At 40.4% G+C, this 18,359-nt stretch overlaps 1 protein-coding gene across 3 annotated transcripts in view; it reads right to left on the bottom strand.

The window, feature by feature from the left end:
• The window catches only part of Hs3st5 (heparan sulfate-glucosamine 3-sulfotransferase 5), a 281,256-nt gene that overhangs the window by 107,110 nt on the left and 155,787 nt on the right, over positions 1–18,359 (bottom strand). Inside the window, exon 3 of one of the 3 annotated variants that reach the window (XM_052751370.1) lies at positions 4,105–4,215. The exons of 1 other annotated variant lie outside the window; for it this stretch is intronic. The gene's annotated coding sequence lies outside the window, so the exon portion shown is untranslated. The remainder of the gene's footprint in view (positions 1–4,104; positions 4,216–18,359) is intronic. One more of the 3 variants, XM_052751371.1, reaches the window with a different exon arrangement.

Raw genomic sequence — 18,359 nt, 5'->3', positions numbered from 1 at the left:
AAATACAGCTTTGTAAAACAATCTAGGAGCAGGCATCTGAAACAATGGATAAACAAAAGGATACAAAGAAACAATGGTAACTATTAAATCTAAATAAAAGCATTATGCCATATGTTGAGATTAATAAGCTCTTATCTTAATTCAGTAGGAATGCAATTAAGTGCTAAGAAACAGAAAGCATCTCACAGTTTTTTGAAATTGAGATGGGTTTAGTATCAGAATAACTGAAGTTTATGCTTAATCATTCATCAAATATATTCACTTCCCTACAGCATCTACAAGGTCAAAACCCAGACTAACATAATAGAAGATCTTAGGGTGTTCCAGGCATGCTGGGCAGTGCACATGCACTATCTATTTATGGGTTGTATTACTCGTAAGGTTCCAAATGAATAGTTTGCCAAATAACAGCTTATTAAATAAGATTCTATATGTTATTTGAGTTCCAATGTTTTTACCCATTGATTTAGGTTGGTTAAGCAAGGAGTTAGACATGGAGTAACAAGACAACTCCATATGTTTCTCACGACAGTTAAAAAAATACAAGTCCGTGGTTAAACATCCTTGAAGCTGCAGCTAAGTTCTTCCTGTTCTCCAAAAAGCTAAGATAAGGGGAGGACTTTATGAGCTGGAACACAGGTATCTTGAAAAGCCGGGTTGGTACCCTTAAAGGACTCTGACTTTATTAAAGTATCATTAGCATTTGATGGTCTTCTCTTGTGGGCTTTTAAGTGGAACTCAGGAAGAAAAACCCTCAAAGGGAGATCTGTTTTTCCATGATTTGTCATAGGACAAAAAAGTCACAAACTTATGAACATGCCACCCTACTTTATAAATATACACAAAAGCTTTGTATAAAAATAGCAAACCGAAGATCACTCAGGGCTCTAACTTTTTCCATTTGTATATCACTAGAGTATACTTGGATTGCTCTAACTGTAATACAAATCTAAGTTTTGTGTCTCTTCTGCATTTGCTGTTGAAATATTTCCCCAGAAGACCAAGAACCTCCTGTGTTCTTGGTCCAATGACACTTTGTCAAGTTCCTAGTTTATAGATTATGGCCATGTAGTTACATTTTAAAACACAAATTATAAAACAAACAAAAACCCAAGAAATACCATATTCTGGGTCTCTGACATTTAAGAACTGAGAACTAAACAGCATTGGATCAGCATTGGTACTCTTTCCTACATCTGCTCCCAGAATCTCTACACAGTGTGATGTTTCTGTATCTTTGGTCTTTGGCTTTCTTTTATAATATCTGTATCTTGACCATTGCCTTCCAGGAGTTTTGGACCATTTGTGGACTTTTTAACTTCACCAGTATTTATTATACTGTAAGTTGTTATATGAGCTCTGATAATTTTAATTTCATTTGCAGAAGATATTTTGATTCTCATAATAATGTCATGTGAGATGAGGAAACCAAGGTGTGAGGATATATGATGTGCTTTAGACTACTTCAAATTAGTGATTAAATAGAGAATCTGAATCTAGGGCTTACTTGTCCCTGTGACTACATAGAGGATAAAGTTGAATTTAAGCTGAACTATCTACTAGACCGTTGATTTATCTACTATAAGCCAGCATAATTGTTGCAGAAGCATAGATCCAATGTATGACTTCCTAGACAGAAAGAGATTCCAAGATGGACTACTCAGCCATGTTGCAGAGTACTTTGTAAATTCTCCAAAAATAATTTCAAAAATCACTCATCTAAATTTTATAGTTATTTTCTGAAATAGCATATCCCCTTAAATTCTACAGGTTAACTTTTAGCTTGGAATACTGTGTACAACCTTCACCACTGCATGGGATACAGGGTAAAAGGCAGAAGGCAGAGGGCTGCCTCTTAGGGGATAAGAAGAGATGAAAATGTGTTAAATAGGGCTGGAGGGATGCTTCAGAAGTCAAAAGCACTTGCTATTCCTCCAGAGGACTTGAATTGTTTTCCTAATGCCCATATCAGGCAGCTCACCACTGTCTGTTATTCCAGCTCTGGTGGATCAGATGTCTCTGACCTCCACAGGCACCTGCCATATAGATATATATACCAACACATAATTAAAAATAATAAAAATCAACATTAAACGGAATGTGTTAAGTATTTCTGCTGTTTACATTACTTGAGTTGTCCCAATTATAGAATGAGTATAAAAGATATTTTATTCAGTGTCTCAAAACAGAAATGCATGAGATAAATTTTAGTCTCTGGACCAAGCCAAAAAGGAAAACAAACAAACAAACAAACAGAAACAATCAAAATAATGCAGTAGTTATGTTTATCCCATTCAAGGTAATCCATTAATAAAATGTATTTACCATCAACTAAGCATATTTCACATTCTTGAGGCTAGAGAGATGACTCAGCAAAATCCTTGTAAATCCCAAATTCAATCCTCAGTATCCTTGTGAAAAAGCCAGGAAGGATGGCATCTGATTAAAACCTCAGTGCTGGAGAGGCAGAGTGAGAGAGGAGACTATCTGAAGCTGGCTGGCCATCCAGTCTAGCCAGATTGGCAGGTTTTAGGTACAGTGAGAGATCCTGTCTCAAAAACTACTGGTAGGGCATGATAAATGAAGACACTCAATGTTGATCTCTTGCCTACAGACACATCCATCACATGCATGCACATCTGTACACAAGCATGCACATTACACAAATTTACATTCCAATTCTGTCTTTTTGAGGTATTGGGGATTGAACCTAGGGCCTTGTATACATTAGGCAATCCTTCTACCATTAAGCTACAGACCATCAACATGTCTTTTGAAGAGTCAGATCTTATATAATCCCAGAATACTTTAGTTTAAAAGTTTATGAATGGAGGAGAAAATGTTTCATCATTATCAACATCAACTAATAAGTAGGAATCTGTTGTGTCTGGTGATGTTGAGTTGAAGCCTAGTCCTTACATCAGACATTTTCCTGCCGATTTTGCCTCTCTCTGTGTTTTCAGATAGTAATCTAACCTCCTAGAGCCATAATGCTCTTATTTTGAAATGGGACCATGTCATCTACTTTCTAGTATATACTCCAAGAATTGACTGTAAGAATTTTTGATGGTTTAATATGTCTTAAACCCTCCTGTAAACCTTTCCCTCAAAACCTTACTTAGTCTTAAGAGCAATTCAATAACATGCATCGAATTTGTCATTTTTTTAATAGTATGTGTCCCCTCAAGACTCATGTGTTAAGGCTTGCTCTCAGCTGGTAGGCTCATCACTTTAAGGTGATTGGACTGTGTAGGCTTTCACTCAACCACAACTAAATCCTTTAATGGATTAATTATATTATGTAATGTTGGGAAGTATTTGGAAAGTAGAGTCAGGCTGGGCAAAGTAGGTCATGGAGGGTGTGTCTTTAAAGGATTCATCTTGTCCTGGACCCTTCCTTCCATGCTTTCTGATTTTGGCCTGCCACGAGCTGCTAAACCTCTCTTTACCAAAACTTTCTGCTATAGTGGTTACCACAGACTCAGAAACATGGAGTAAACTGGTCATGAACAATAATCACTGAGGCTATGAACCCAAATTAAGTTTTCTTCTTGAAGTTGTTTATCTCTGGTATCTGTCAGAGAGGTAAAAGCCTACCAAGAGTCTTATTATCTTCAATTTTGGAGACAAGAAAAGTAAAGATAGAAAGTTTTAACATAAAGTCTTACCAAGGGCCCCCAACTAAAGATTGGCTGAGTGGGTGCTCAAACTTATGTACTTCAAATGTATACACTCTTAATCGGTTCACCTTCCCTATCATAGGAGAACTAAGATGAGCAGAGTTATTTGGGAAAGTATTGTAGATAGCACAGACATCAAAGACAAAGGATTTCTATAATCAAAGAAGTAACGATAGGCTTCAGTAAGAAGGAAATGTGAATATTGAAACTATAGAGTCGGGGGAGATTAACAATCATGTTGTAGAATGTTTTAAAGGCTCAAAAGACCAGGAAAACATCATGCTGGAGGTCCATCAGGAGGTTCTGCATGGACACTTCTGTGTCTATGCAAGCCTGCCTTCAGAGAGCTGGTGAGGTAACCAGTGTGACTGACCATATGTGGTTGAAGTTAAGAAGATTAGAGAGAGGGCCTCCACATACATACCTACATTCAGACACTTCTCAGTTACTCCAGTGAGGATTATCTGGCTAGTGGGTGTCCCATGGCCTCACCTCACCTCCTGGTTGTCTTGTGAGTTTTTCTCCTTTTGAACACCTGGAAAGTAATTGTTACAATCAATTTTTGAAAAAAATCATTTTCCTTAGTAGCTGTGGTTAAATGTTTGTTATGGAAAGAGACGTTAAGGGTATCTTAATGTTAGAAAACATTTTCCCTTATGGTTATTCTAGTCCTTTTGTTAAACATTTTTTTTGATAAGGGCCATAAATCACAATGTGGACCTTGACCTCAGAATACAATACACAATTATTCATTCTAGTTGATTGGGAGGGTTTTAAAAATGGGAACTCTCACACACACTTTCAAATAATGTTCTCAAGCAGAACTTTGTTTCTTATCTGTACTCTGAGAACTTGATGTGAACATGGCTGAATGTATTCTCTTTAAAAATGCCACATTTTGTGCATCTCTGTTCTGACCTTTTTTATAGATATGATGATTCTCCACATCAATCATTCTTGCCTTTGGCTATAGGCTACCAGGAGACAAAAGAATTCTCTAGCTTCAGAGTACATGTTTGAATCAAAACTAAAGTGTTACATGCGAGAGACTAAGGACAAGACAATATGGGGCAGGTGACATAGACTAGACTGGAAAACCCTTTGAAGGTGACAATTACTATATCAGGTTACTACTTAGAGCATGTGTGACTTGTACATAGATTGTAGGAAATTAACACATCATTATCACTAACATGGATCAATAAGAGTAGACACAAATCTGAAGTGGCTCAGAAATCCGTCTTTATTTGAGTACAGGGGATTCTAATATAATTGAAACACAAAGCAAGCACATACACATAAACTCATACATACATACAGACAGAAAGACAGACAGACAGACAGACACACACACACACACACACACACACACACACGCACGCACACACACACACACACGAAATACATTCACAGATTCCTTTTATGATTGTTTTATTTTATTTCATTAATTGCTTGAGAGCTTAGTATAACATGTTTTGAATATATTCACTTCCCCTTCCCATTATTCTTCCAAGATCCATGCCCCTTCCCTACCCACCCAACTTTGTGTCCTATTTTTTTTTTAAATCCTTCAAGACTATTTTAGACTGCCCAAATTCTTGAATGTGTAGTCTTCCACTGGGGAGTGTACAGCTTGCTGTGGGTACACTCTTAGTAAAAACTGTCTCTCCTTCTCCCAGCAGCTAACAATTGCCAACAGGAACTTATGGCTAAACGCAGAAGTTCTTTTAATAATATCCACGGGTCTAAAAAAAGTACTGTACACTCGGCTAATATCAGAATTGACCTTATTGAATTCCTTCACTTATTAACATATTGCTATAAAATATGTACAGTTCTTCACTTGAGTTCTTGTCAATCCTCTGCCTCACATTCCCAGTGGAGGCCGGAATTCTAAAGCAATCAGGGAGGAACAGGGGTACTCTGTTACTCCAGGGCCGGTCATATGTCCACTATGACTACCCAATAGCTAGGAAACGGGTCAGTGCTTGTGAGAAGCTGGCATATGTCCAGGCCCGCTGACCTCAGTGAGAAACAAAGCAAAGCCCCATCACCCAGCTTCTCATTTTGTTTAATAAGCTAGAATTATTTTTCAAAGATCTCAGATAAACAGAAATCATTATAATTATGAATAATTAAAACGCTAAACTGAAGAGGGTTCTCCACATTCATTGCACGGTGCGCTGGGCCCCTGAGGGCAGCATCTTCAATTAGTTTAGTTTTACAACAAAAGGTAAATGTGACAATCAGGGATTGCAGGTATTCAGTTCAAGTAAGAAAACAAGTTAATTCACTGTAAAATCACCTCTCTCAAATAGTGGGGGCCCCATACTCTTTGGTGTTCAGCGTCTGCTCTAATTCTAGGGTAGAGAGAAACAACAGATGACAGAGAAAAGAAGAGATTCTGCCTTAGAAGCTGTGAGTAGAAGCGTGCGGTCTTCATCAGTTATTCCTATTGGGCAGCGAAGCAAGTGACCGATAACAAAAAATGGTTGTGGATAGCCAGCCGTGGGCCAGGGAGATGGCTCAGATGATGATCTACTTGCTGTGTAGATGTGAGGACCTGGGTTGGATCTTTGGAACGCACATACCCTGGACACAGTAGCCTGGGAGACAGAGACAAGAGAATCCCCAGGAGCTCACAGGTCGGTCATCCCTGAGTACACAGCAGGGCAGCACAAAGTGACCCTGTCTCAAACAAGGTGGAAGGTTAGGAAAAACACTCCAGGCTGTCCTTTCCCTTCCACCGGTATACCATAGCACATGTGTGCCTCCACCTCAAGTTCCGGAATTCCAATCACTATGTTCTGCCCTACAGGCACTTATTGTTAGTTTATGCTAGATGTAAGAACTAGCATTGTAAGAACTAGCAGATTCAAAAATAAAAACTACATACAAATGTATTTCTGTAGTCTCTCAGATATAACCTTTAGACTATGGATGCCTACATTTTATGAAGTGAAATGGTTTGTGTGTGTGTGTATGTGTGTGTGTGTGTGTGTGTGTGTGTGTGTGTGTGTGTGTGTGTGTGTCTGTAGTCTCTCAGATATAACCTTTAGACTATGGATGCCTACATTTTATGAAGTGAAATGGTTTGTGTGTATGTGTGTGTGTGTGTGTGTGTGTGTGTGTGTGTGTGCTATTTCTCACTATTCTTCAAGTGTAATAGAACTTTCTTAAAAAATTCGAATCACAAATTATTTAGATATCTTTCTGTTCAGAGCTCTTTCTGTAAATTTATATATACTATATACGTACTTTTAGTAAAATGTACCCGTTTTCTTTTTGCAGTATTGAATTGTATTTATTACTGATTTTTTTTCTTAGATATTTATGGGACTAGAATAAATTGTAAATTGTAAGAGCATTAGCAAAGCAGAAAACAAAGCTTTGCCTCTGGGTTTCTAGTAAACAGATGTCTTCACTCAGATTCAGAACATTTGGCCACCATGACCCCACAAAGGCCATCACCTACTGGATGTCACACTGAGGAGGGACCTTCAGCCTTTCATTCAGTAGAGGAAAACCTCATTAGACACGCAGTACCAGTGGCTTCCAAACAACAAACCTAGAGATTTTTTTTAAGTTTTTTTTATTCTGATTTTAATGATTAGTTGTCTGAGCCTTGTATTTAACTGAAGTGGTTATTTAGATATTATATTTAGCTTACACACAATTAGCTGAAGTTTGGTGCTACCGTGTCATCCATTTTGAAACTAATTAATTATAAGGCCATTCAAGCAGGGTTGTGAAGGGTAGTAGTAAATGTATCAGAATCATCTGCATCCATTATTGATTTCAGCTGGGCACTCACAGTTTGCATTGAATGCTGACATGCCCTTGACACTTCGGTTTCATTTAGGAGATACACAATAATATTGCAGGCAGTCTATGGCTAAGATGAAAACTATATCAATTATAAAGGGTGTAAGCTTTAGATATTAATTTGGTCTTAATACATTGAGGAGGGCCTGCTGACCATAGCAAATGATTTATAACAACAGCATAAACAGAAAATATTTTCAAGGACATTATTTTTTTATGGGACTTTCCTTGGAGTGTGGTCAATATACCCAATGTGACTCCATTGAAGAAAGCTGATTCAACATCTCCTAGCATTTATCAGTTGCAATAGCTTCTTGGCCAGGAGTGGGACTTTGTTCCCATTTCCCCTTCTCCATGCTTGGATTTTGGTCTAGCTTGAGCTTGGACCAATTTTGAATTTAAGTTATGTAAACAAATAGAATGGTCTACACATATGGGAACTAGGAGATCATGGGTCATGAAGCAGAACAAGTTTCCTGGTCTATAAACTCTGAGGATCATCTAAGCCACTCCAGCAGCTAGCTGGAAGGGTTTCTTACTGCATTGAAATCTACAGTCCTGACTGTGTTGGGAATAAAAATCTGGGAAGCTGTGTGTGCACCTGACCATTTATAGTTCTTGGTACTGTTTATTAGGTTCTGAATATGAATAGGGCACTGAGTTCAATAAATATTTAATGAGGTCATATTAGGCTCATTTTCCAGATGAATGGATCAAAGCCTGGAGGAGGTAAGGCATTCCTCTGGGCTCTTGAAATCAGTAAGGTGTAGAGGTGGGTGTGGTGATATTTTATTTGTGCACCCCAATAAAGCTTATCTGAGGATCAGAGGAAAAAGCCAGCCACTTTATTAAACATAGAGGTCAGGCACTGGTAGCACCTGCCTTTAATCTTAGCTTTCAGGAGGCAGAGATTTATCTGGATCTCTGTGAGTTCAAGGCCACACTGGGAACAGAGCCAGGTGTGGTGGCACACAACTTTAATTCCTAGCACTAGTTAACCATAGAGATCTGGAGGTCTGTAGAGACAGACAGGAAGTGATAGAGCTGAGCAGAAAGAGGAAGTGATGTAGCTGGGTGGAGAGAGGAAGTAGGATGGCAGGGCACAGAAAGGTATATAGTTGTGAGTATACAGGAAGTCCTTTCTCCAGAGGCTGAGGAGTCAGTAAGGTGAGGTTGGCTGTGGCTTGTCCTATTCCTCTGATCGCTCAGTTTTCACCCCAATATCTGGCTCCAGGTATTTTTACTAATGAGACCTTTTAAGATTAATGTTACCGCTGGGAGTCAAAGTCTCATTCCAGAGCTCACTGGCCCCCAGGTTCTCCTTCACAGGGCTGAGAAAGCACTCTCAAAGGGGGGAATTCCAAAGGCTAACATCACCACCTCCTCCACTTCTGTCCCCTCTTCCACAGCAAAATGTGTCTCCCTGGCTGTAATAGTGCAAGTTAATGAAGACTAAAGTTAATGAAGACTAAAGGTATCTTTTTTTTGAGCATTCACAACTAAGATTTGTTACTACAATAATTTTAGTACTCTCTTGTATTAGTTCAATATCTGTTGCTGACAGAAAATACTGACCCAAACCAAATTGTTGAGGAAAGGGTTTATTTCAGCTTAAAGTGATGGTCCATCATTGAGGGAAGCCAGGACAGGAACTCAGCTGGAACCTGGTCACAGGGCCTGAAGCAGAGACTGTTTGCTGCTTACTGGCTTCTTGCTTCCAGGTCCACATTTAGCTACCTTTCTTATAACTTCTGGGACCGCCTGCCCAGGGTTGGCACCCCCGCCATTGGCTGGCCCTTTCCACATCAGTCAACAATCAATAAAATGCCCCACAGTCATGTCCATAAGGCAATCTCAGCTGAGTTTCCTTCTTCCAGGGATTTCAAGTTGGCTGCCATCACAAGTTTACCCCTTGTCAAACTCCACACACAAACACATCCCTTAAAGCCATAACCTCTCCTTGTTCTCAAGATCTCATGTTAATATCATAATATAAACACAGCATCGCTTTTAAAAGTCTCACAGTCTTCCAAGAATTTTAATAGTTTAAACATTCTACGGCCTTTAATAAATTCTGATAAAGGAATCGGAATGTGGTGGTTTGAATGAGAAATGTCCGCCATAGGCTCACAGATCCGAACACTTGATTCCCAGTTGGTGGCGCTGTTTTGGGGGTGTTGTAGAACCTTAGTGAGGTGTAATCTTGTGGCAGGAAGTGCATCACTGGCAGCAGGCCTTGAGATACTATTTATAGCCACATCTGGCTTCCAGTTTGCTCTCTCTGCTTTCTGTTTTCAACTGAAGATGTGATCTCTGAGCTTCCCGATCCTGCCTCCGTGCATGGGGCTTGCTGCCAGGCTTCCCCTGCCGTGATGGTCTCTTATCCCTCTGGAACAGGAAGCCCAAATAAATTCTTTCTTCTCTGAGTTGTTTTTGGCCACAGCATTTTATCACAGCCACAGAAAAGGAACACGCATGCCTTGGGTGCCCGTATCTGCAGAATTTTCTAACATTTTACTAAAACCTGTGTTCTCTATTTTTTAATGAATCTTTATTGATGGGGGTGGGGCCTTTGTTCTCACCATTCCCTGGCAGTAGTTCAAGCCTTTGCACAATCCTTACCTTCCCCAATAACCCTGTGGATATGGTAATTGAGAGCAGGCAGCAGTCAAGTGCATCCCTTCTCTTTTCCACTAGTACTATTCTGTGGCATCCCAGGGTATCTTTGAAGTCTACTGCACCACAATGACCTCAGCTACCATCTGTTTCTGTTGCTTCCCTTTGTTCCCTCTGCTTCCTACCTGGGCCCATTCTCTGCACAGAATGTGGGTGGCAGGTAGAAATTCCCCTCCTAGGTAGAGGATTCCATTGAGATCAAAGGCAGTAAGCTATTGATTTTTAGCTTAACGTTTCAAATATCAACCATTATCTTAACTCTGGACATCCTTAAAAGGACCGGAGAATTGGAACCATCAGAGAGCGCCTGCAAGAGGGGCCCCACTGAGGACAAGAAGAGACTGACATGCAGGCACATCTGTCTTACTAATCTTGTTAAGGTCTTTACCATCTGCCTTCTCATCCTTTCCTGGCTACCATCTTACCAGAGGCAAAAAAGATTTTTAAATGGCTGGGAGAGGATACTTCCTGAGGAAGCAGTGTGAGATTTTAGTTCTGTGTTTCATCCATAGACAGTGATGTGAGCTGCAGCAGATGCTCCTCGCCGCTAGGGGAGTGGTTGCTTCCCGTAACCTCACACGAAGCCCAATGGTAGACACAGCCAACTGTATCATCACTGTTTTATTAGAAGGGTTAGTAAGCCTGAAGACAGTCCATTTGGAGGAGAGTCGGGGCTACTTTTATTTCACATCGAATTAGGATTATCATGGAATAAAACTGATCATTCTTTGAGGAAACAGTTTTATGGAGTCTAAGAAACAACAGAGTAAAGGATAGATGAAGTTGACTGCGGCATCCCACGGTAAACTCAGGCATTTTGTGTCCTTTTGTGTTTGCTTTGGAATGTTAAGCAAGGTTGGATTCTTTTTAAAAGAAAACATTTTATTCAGAACATTCTCCCATGAAAGCTCTCTTTGACAAAGTGTCAGTTTTTGATATGTTAGTACATGTCTGCCTACATTTTATATTCAAAAATGGCAAGCAATGTTTTAACAACTTTTGACAAGCCCAGGGAATTAAAGCTCCATAGAGGCGACTCTTTTAATGTAATGCTATAACCTGTTTTGTACTTTCTATGTTGTACATTAAGTCAAGCCATAGCATTTTCAATTACGTCAACTTACGCTTGAAAAAATACAGAGCAATTAAAGATGAATAATGAGAATGGCAAAGCCACCTCACCTGCAAAATAGTTTTAAGCACATAATTCTGAAATTTGTTGAGAAGGAGAGCCATGGATATAATATGAATGAGTGAATTATAAATGAGTGGACAGAAAGAAATCAAAGATGTTTGAAATAAAGCACTCAGGGAATCAGGGATTTCAGCTACCTCCTAAATGCATCTATCTACTAAATTAGAACATTTCCAAACAAGATCCTCTATTGTTGACACAATTCATTCCTACCAGAAACCTGAGAGGGAAGCTCACAGGTATCCTAAACCAGCACATACAGGATCTGTTGCTCCAATTGTCCCTCCTATGTCCTCCTTTGGTGAACCTATAGAACGGACATCCAGATTCCTCCCTAGTCTCCTCTGTCCTCATGTCTCCTGACCTTGCTCACTCTCCTACCTGGCTTCCTCTCACTTCTTGACTTCTTTCTCCACCCAGATCAGTCAGCTGATCAGCAGACGGTTTGTCACTTGTTTGGTGACAGCTGGATGTCCCTTGTCTCTCTGTCAATTCTTTCACTTCATGCCCCTCCTCTAGATCTTCACTGTTTTGCTCCTGCCTATCAAAGTCCCTGTAATACCATGATGTGACTGCCTCTTTTCTAGGGTGTATCCTCCACAGACCCTAGGCTCCATGATGGCTGACCATGTTGACCTTTACTGCACTGTTTGGAACAGTTCTTGGATTATTTGAGAGACTCTCGAACACGTTTTAAGAGGACTAATGAACCATGGGAAGGAGAAGTTTATGTGTGACATGTATTTTTCTATTTTTCCCTTTTTGGTGATAGTACAGATTGCTAAATATAACCACATTAAAAAGTGGTTATACTTGGGATTTCACCTGTTAACATTCCCAATTGTCTATTTCATTTAGTTAGAAAAAGTTCCACATTTTAGTGCATGAGCATTCTTATAGCCCCCTTCTACAAGGAAAAGCATAAGCAGGATGATCTAAGTACAAAGGGTGTTGACACACGACACCACACTTGGACCTGAGTTTGACCCATACACTTCTAGTGGAGACAACAGGATGGATTGAAAACACCAGAAAAAAATTGATGGAAGCCAAAGGCTATAACACCTCGAGTTACTAAAAGTCCTGCTTTAAATGATCAAGTCATTATAATCTGAGAACTTTGCCATGAATCTTGTGACAAGAAAAGGAGAAAATGAAACACGCACCCATCAGTAGGTTAAGGAAATGGAGCCAGAGAGCAGACAGTTGCGCACACTGTTTCCAGATGATGACGAGTTGCAGTAATCAATATTCTCTTGAAAGGGCCTCAAATCTAATGAGGCAGCTGTGGATAACGAAATTAGGAGCATGACAAATTCAGAGAATCAGTTCAGGGCCCTTAGCATCCAAAATTCAAATAAGCAGTCAAAGTGGGATTGCATTAGCTGACCTCTGTAGACTGCCTCTGAAATGCAGAAGGCATTAAGAAGAATACCTAAAGTAATGCCCACCAGAGCCTAACAGCTTCTAGGTTTTACCGATGCCTTTGATGAGGGGGAGTATAGACCCAGCCCCATGGGGAATCTGGCTGTGTGAGGCATGGGGGTGGGGATTGGTGGACAATCCTTGGAGGAGTTTAGCACAGCACTTAACTTTTAAATTCACCTCAAAAGTGCTTTTCTTAAGATGCAACATACAATGGGTTTACGGAATGCTACCCTCCACAGCATACATATTCAAAAAACAACTTTTTATCCCCACATAAATCACTTAACACAACTGCTCTTAGTTTTGCAGGTTTGTGTTGCATGGATGGTCTGCCTCTACACAGAGGAGATTCATTTTCTGTGCTTTTAGTCTTCCATGTTTGTCTCTGAAGCAAACCTTCTGTTTTGAAACACATTCGAATATTTTACTGGGAGCACAGGGGGATCGAATTTCCTTTGCTCTTTTCTGGGCTTCCCGGGGCCATCATGTGGTGCACAGTGCGTGCTTCCAGGAGCGCAAGGTTGGGAGTCACGGCCAATGAACTAAGCACACTGTATCCAGTCCCTACTGAGGAGCGACATTTGTGTCATTAGACTATACTTTCATCACGACTGTCCTTCCTAAATGTTCTTGAGAGCAATTCTCATTTCAAATGGGTTTGGTGGAATCCAAGGTCTCCACCCTTTTTCTGACAATATGTCTTTTATCAGCTCAACAGGAACAACATGAAAATACCCATCACAGGAATTTCCAATGTCTGTCAATGCCAAACTATACACAAATGATCCATAGTTGCAAAGTGCCCTTGAACAAAGATCTTTTTCTTTTCTTTCTTTCTTTTTAAAATCATGGATGATATTTAATTTGGAAGTTTATGGCTCAAGCGTTTGATCCCAGCACTTGGGAGGCAGAGGCAGGAGGATCTCTGTGCGTTTGAGGCCAAAGCGTAGTGAGACCTTGTTTCAATAAATAAAGATAATAAATTTGAAGGTTTATTTGATATACAAAAGCAAAGAGAAAGTTTTAAGTGAGTGTTACTGGACACAGGACACACACCCAAGGCTGGTGACGGCGGGGGTGGGTGGGTGGGGACCTTCCCTGCCTAAGTGAAAACTATAGGGAAAGGCCAGAGTAGGAAAAGCCAGGATTCAGGAAGGACTTTTTCAAGAAAGACAGCAAATGCTGTTGAGAATGTGAATTAGAGATTTTGTAAGAAAAAGCCTCTTGTGTCTTGTGCAAAAACTTAGTTTTTATTTTTATCTCTAATCGGAACCAAGAGAACAGTTTTGAAAGAGCTAATACTGCTTTCAATTCACGTGGAGCATTCTGTATAGATGGACGCCTACTCACAGGTATAGCCAACATTTCATCTAACTCCACAGGGATTGAGGATGGAAATGAGTCAGGCTGGCACCAAAGCAGTCACCGAATGCCTACTTAAGGCAAAGGATGAAACACATCCCCTCATCCCATACCATCCCTCAAAGCAAGAAAAGATAGAATTTTTGAACATATATGGGTTTTTCAAAAAGCATTGAAAAACCTATTTATAACCTGCATTTTGAACTCATTTTTTGTACCTTATGTACCAATTCTTTTCTGTGCTCTTCAATTATACGCTAGTCACTTTCAAGAAGCTGTGGTTCCCTGGGTGAGTGAATTTAAAAGTTAAGTGCTTCCATATTTCCACAGTTGAGGATTCTATTCCCAAATCTTCCTCTGTTCCTTAGCCTCTCATTTGTAGCCATCCAAGCCACCCCTCAGAACCCAAGTTCTTTCCTGAGAGCTTGAACCTTCCCCTGTGTTTTCCTACCAGATGCTGGCTCCTGACCCCACACCTACAATCCTCTCATAGCTTTACTGTGGATTACCGCACATGTAACACCCGTATTCAAGGAAACAAGTATGTATCATAATAGTGTTCACATTTTTATGTGAAAGAAGAACGCTTGAAATAACTAGTAATAGGAATGCATGTTCTGATATCCAGATACTTTCCTTTTGAATTCTTTGTATTTCAGACTTAATCTATGATAGCATAATGAGGTAGCATTATAGTCACTCAGGGATTCCTAAAATTGGGACATTTTAGAGTGTGTGTAATGTTCAAGTAGGTCTCCGATAGATGTGAGTACGGTGCTGCCACTGATGAAGAGCCTCACACGGTGTAGCTAAGGTTAGCAGTATTCCACCTTCAAAGAAACAGGGCAGAGGTTTTTACTGGGTCCTAACTGCAGGGGCCACACCATAGCACTCTTTGTCAGCACCTTATTGGTTTCTCATCAATCAAAACAGACACGGAGGAGGTCTCAACTCAGATCCGTTTCTGGAACTTACCTTGCCAGCAAAGGACTTAGTCCTGTGAGAGGGCTCCTGTTGGAAAAGGGGTCTCTCTTCGGTAAGAGCTGCTTGACACTTGAAAGGCTGTATTTATTTGGCATTTGAAATTATAAGCACACACTGAAAGCAGCAAACTGTGAACTTATTCTTCTGCAATGATCCATGGGATAAGCACAAAAGAAGGAAATTTACTGAAATGATGCCTGTCTGTAGCCAGCCAAAGTCATGCATTTGTGCATTCATGTTGGAAATAAAAGGACGTACAAAACATTGTTTCAAATAAGAAGAAAAAATGGAATAAGTCCAGTTTGTCTCTAACTTCAGCATTGTCTCTAGCAGTAATTTATTTACCATAATTACTTATTTACTCAAAGTTATGCTGTGAAAAAACATTTACTTTTAGTTTAAATTTTTTTAATTCAAGTATACAATGATAGGCAGCTGGTATAAGTGGTTCACATAGTTATTTTAATTTTGGATTTTATATGCAAGAACATAGGTTGCCCGAAAACAATAATGGAAAATAAGGTTTATTTGTAAACAACAAACCACCAATTTACTTTGCTACATGTACTATACAGACATCCATTTATGGATGGATTTTTAGACTATGAAAAATGATTTCTAAAAGTGGGAAATTTTTAAAGTGTATGTTATGCAAGCAGGTCTCCAATTTGGCATTTAGTTTGGAAGTTTATGGCTCAGGCCTTTGATTCTAGCACTTGGGCAGCAGAGTCCAGCAAAATCTATGGGCTGATCAACCTTGTGTATGGCTAATAAGAAAGACAAAAATCCCCAAACAAGGAAGGCAATCATGAAAAAAATTCTCCAATTATTTATGCCAAAGAATTTACTATTTGAACTTGCCTCCTAAATTAGGAGAGAAAATGAATGGAGACAAGAGGAAGTATAAAGTCTCCCTTCCCTGGAGGTGTAGCAGTTCCCTAAGAGATTGCAACATTCTGTCCTGCAGGGAAGTTCCGTAAGAATGAAGTAAATAACTCAAAATAGCTTTAAGAAGTCCCTGAAACTGACCAGATGTACTAGCCTCCTGCCTCCCCAAGAGTATATGGTCAGTAAAGACTGAAGAGTGTCACTCTCAGGCGAAGCTAAGAAGACTCTCAGACAAGACAAACTGAAAAAACAAAACAATAACGATAACAAAAGAGCTGCTTAGCAAAAGCTCCAACTGAGTGGCCTGGAAGAGGCCAAGAGATAAGCCAAACTGCCTAGAAGAAACCAAAACCTGCTAACTGTCTGGGAGAGGCTCAGACCAACTGAGCTACCTAGAAAGGACACCCTCCAAACGGTTGAGCAGCCAGCAGGCTGCGCAGTGTGCTCCAGGTTTCCAGCTTGTGTGAACTGTCACCCCTGGGGGCTGGGCTTTGGGGGTGCAGCAGTCTTTGAGTCATTTCTGCTCCTGTAAGTTCCCCTCACCCACAGTCCTGGAACCCCAACACAGCTCGTTGGTTCACCAAGTGGAACGTTGGTGCTCTTCTGCACTTCGATTTAGTTCTGCCCCTCCATTTCATCTCTCCAGGAATAGTATCACACAACAAGCACCATTAGAAGACTCTGAAACTGCCCAGTGCAGGCTTCTAGGAACACCAAGAGAGTAATCATAGGACACAAATGAGTCATGGTGGATTTTCACTTTTCTTTCTTTTCCATGCTTAATTTTTATTCTCTCTCTCTCTCTCTCTCTCTCTCTCTCTCTCTCTCTCTCTCTCTCTCTCTCTCTCTCTCTCTCTCTCTCTCTCTCTCTCTCCTTTCCTCTCCTCTCCTTTCTCCTCCCTTTTTCTCCCCCTCTTCCTCTGTGTGTATATGTATGCACACACACAAACATGCCACAGCATATGTGTGGAGATCAGAGGATAACTTGTGGGAGTCCTTTATGTCTACCAAATGGGGCCTTGGGATCAAACTTGGATCCCCAAGACTCGGCAGCAAGTGATTTTTACCTTGCAAAGCCGTCTCACCAGCCCTTCAATGTATTTTAAGATCCTCCCCATCCCACACGGGCTGAAATCTTTGAGAGGTAAGGCTTAGGAAAGATATTGGAGAACGATAGATTAAGAAAAATTTCTTTTCTTCTAATAGTTTTGGTTTTTACATGAGACTGTCTTTCAAAACGATTAGTTTTTTTTTTTTATGCTTTGCCCGCACAAGTCTTTGCACCGCGCATGTGCAGTACCAGTGGAGGTCAGAAGAGGGCATCGCATTCCCTGGGATTGAAGAGCACTGTGAGCCATCACGTAGCAGCTGGGAATCAAACCCTGGTTCTCAGGAAGAGCAGCCACTGCTCTTAACAGCGGATCCATCTCTCCAGCCCCAAGGCTCTTGGTCATTTTAAAGATGATGAAAAAGTCTTTTAGAGAATAAAGTTGATTGATACCTTTGTACAAAATGCTGTGACCCACAAGAGTCTTTTGGCACTTTCGAAAAAGAAGTAATATTTACCAAGTATGTGACAAGCTCTTTGATAGTAGGCATTTCTCTTGTTTCAAGTACTTGCCAACTGCCTACTAGGAGCTGTGTGAGTTACTTGGAAGATGGCCTGGACATTGAGTATGGGGAATGTCTGGGAGCCTGTCTTCTCTTGATTTTTCATATGAGCTTCATACGTTTAGGATAGAAGTTCAGCGAAAGAAAGTTTTTTCCCCCTGATTTGCTGAAGTGTGTCACTGTATTTGGGGTGTGAATAAATGAGTTCAGACTCTTATCCACTAACTTTGGCATCGACTTTACTTTCACTGGTTCACTGAGATGTTAGCATGTGCCAAATAGTAACCACTTAAGATATAACCGGCTAATTCTCAAACTCTATGCAATGGAGGCATTGCCAGATTGGCAGTATTCTAGGTAGGATGAGGAATTGAGCAACATATTTAAAACCTAGTAACCTAGAAGTGGACCTACCTTATTGCCTGAGTGACTACTCCTATTATATTAAATACTGGCTTGACCGTGCTTAGGAATCCTGCTCCATCACAGTCAAAGAATTTCCTTGGCGTCTGACCCAGATCTCATCTACACCCTGCTCTCACCCCAAGTTTAGAGGTCCTGTTTGCAAGCCTTGCTTCCGTACTAAAGCACATCTTTCTTTTGATTTCTCGGTGTGAGCTGCCATCATGAATTGTCATGGATTTGGTAGTTCTTTTTTCTCATGTTCTTGGAGGGTGGAAAGTTCCAAACCGGGGTGCCAGGATGGTCAG

The sequence above is a fragment of the Peromyscus californicus genome, unplaced genomic scaffold (assembly GCF_007827085.1).
Source record: "Peromyscus californicus insignis strain IS unplaced genomic scaffold, ASM782708v3 Scaffold_22__1_contigs__length_63687245, whole genome shotgun sequence".
In the NCBI taxonomy this organism is placed as follows: Eukaryota; Metazoa; Chordata; class Mammalia; order Rodentia; family Cricetidae; genus Peromyscus; species Peromyscus californicus.
The sequence above is the reverse complement of the archived record's forward strand: the minus strand, read 5'-3'. Positions and strand labels throughout refer to the sequence as shown.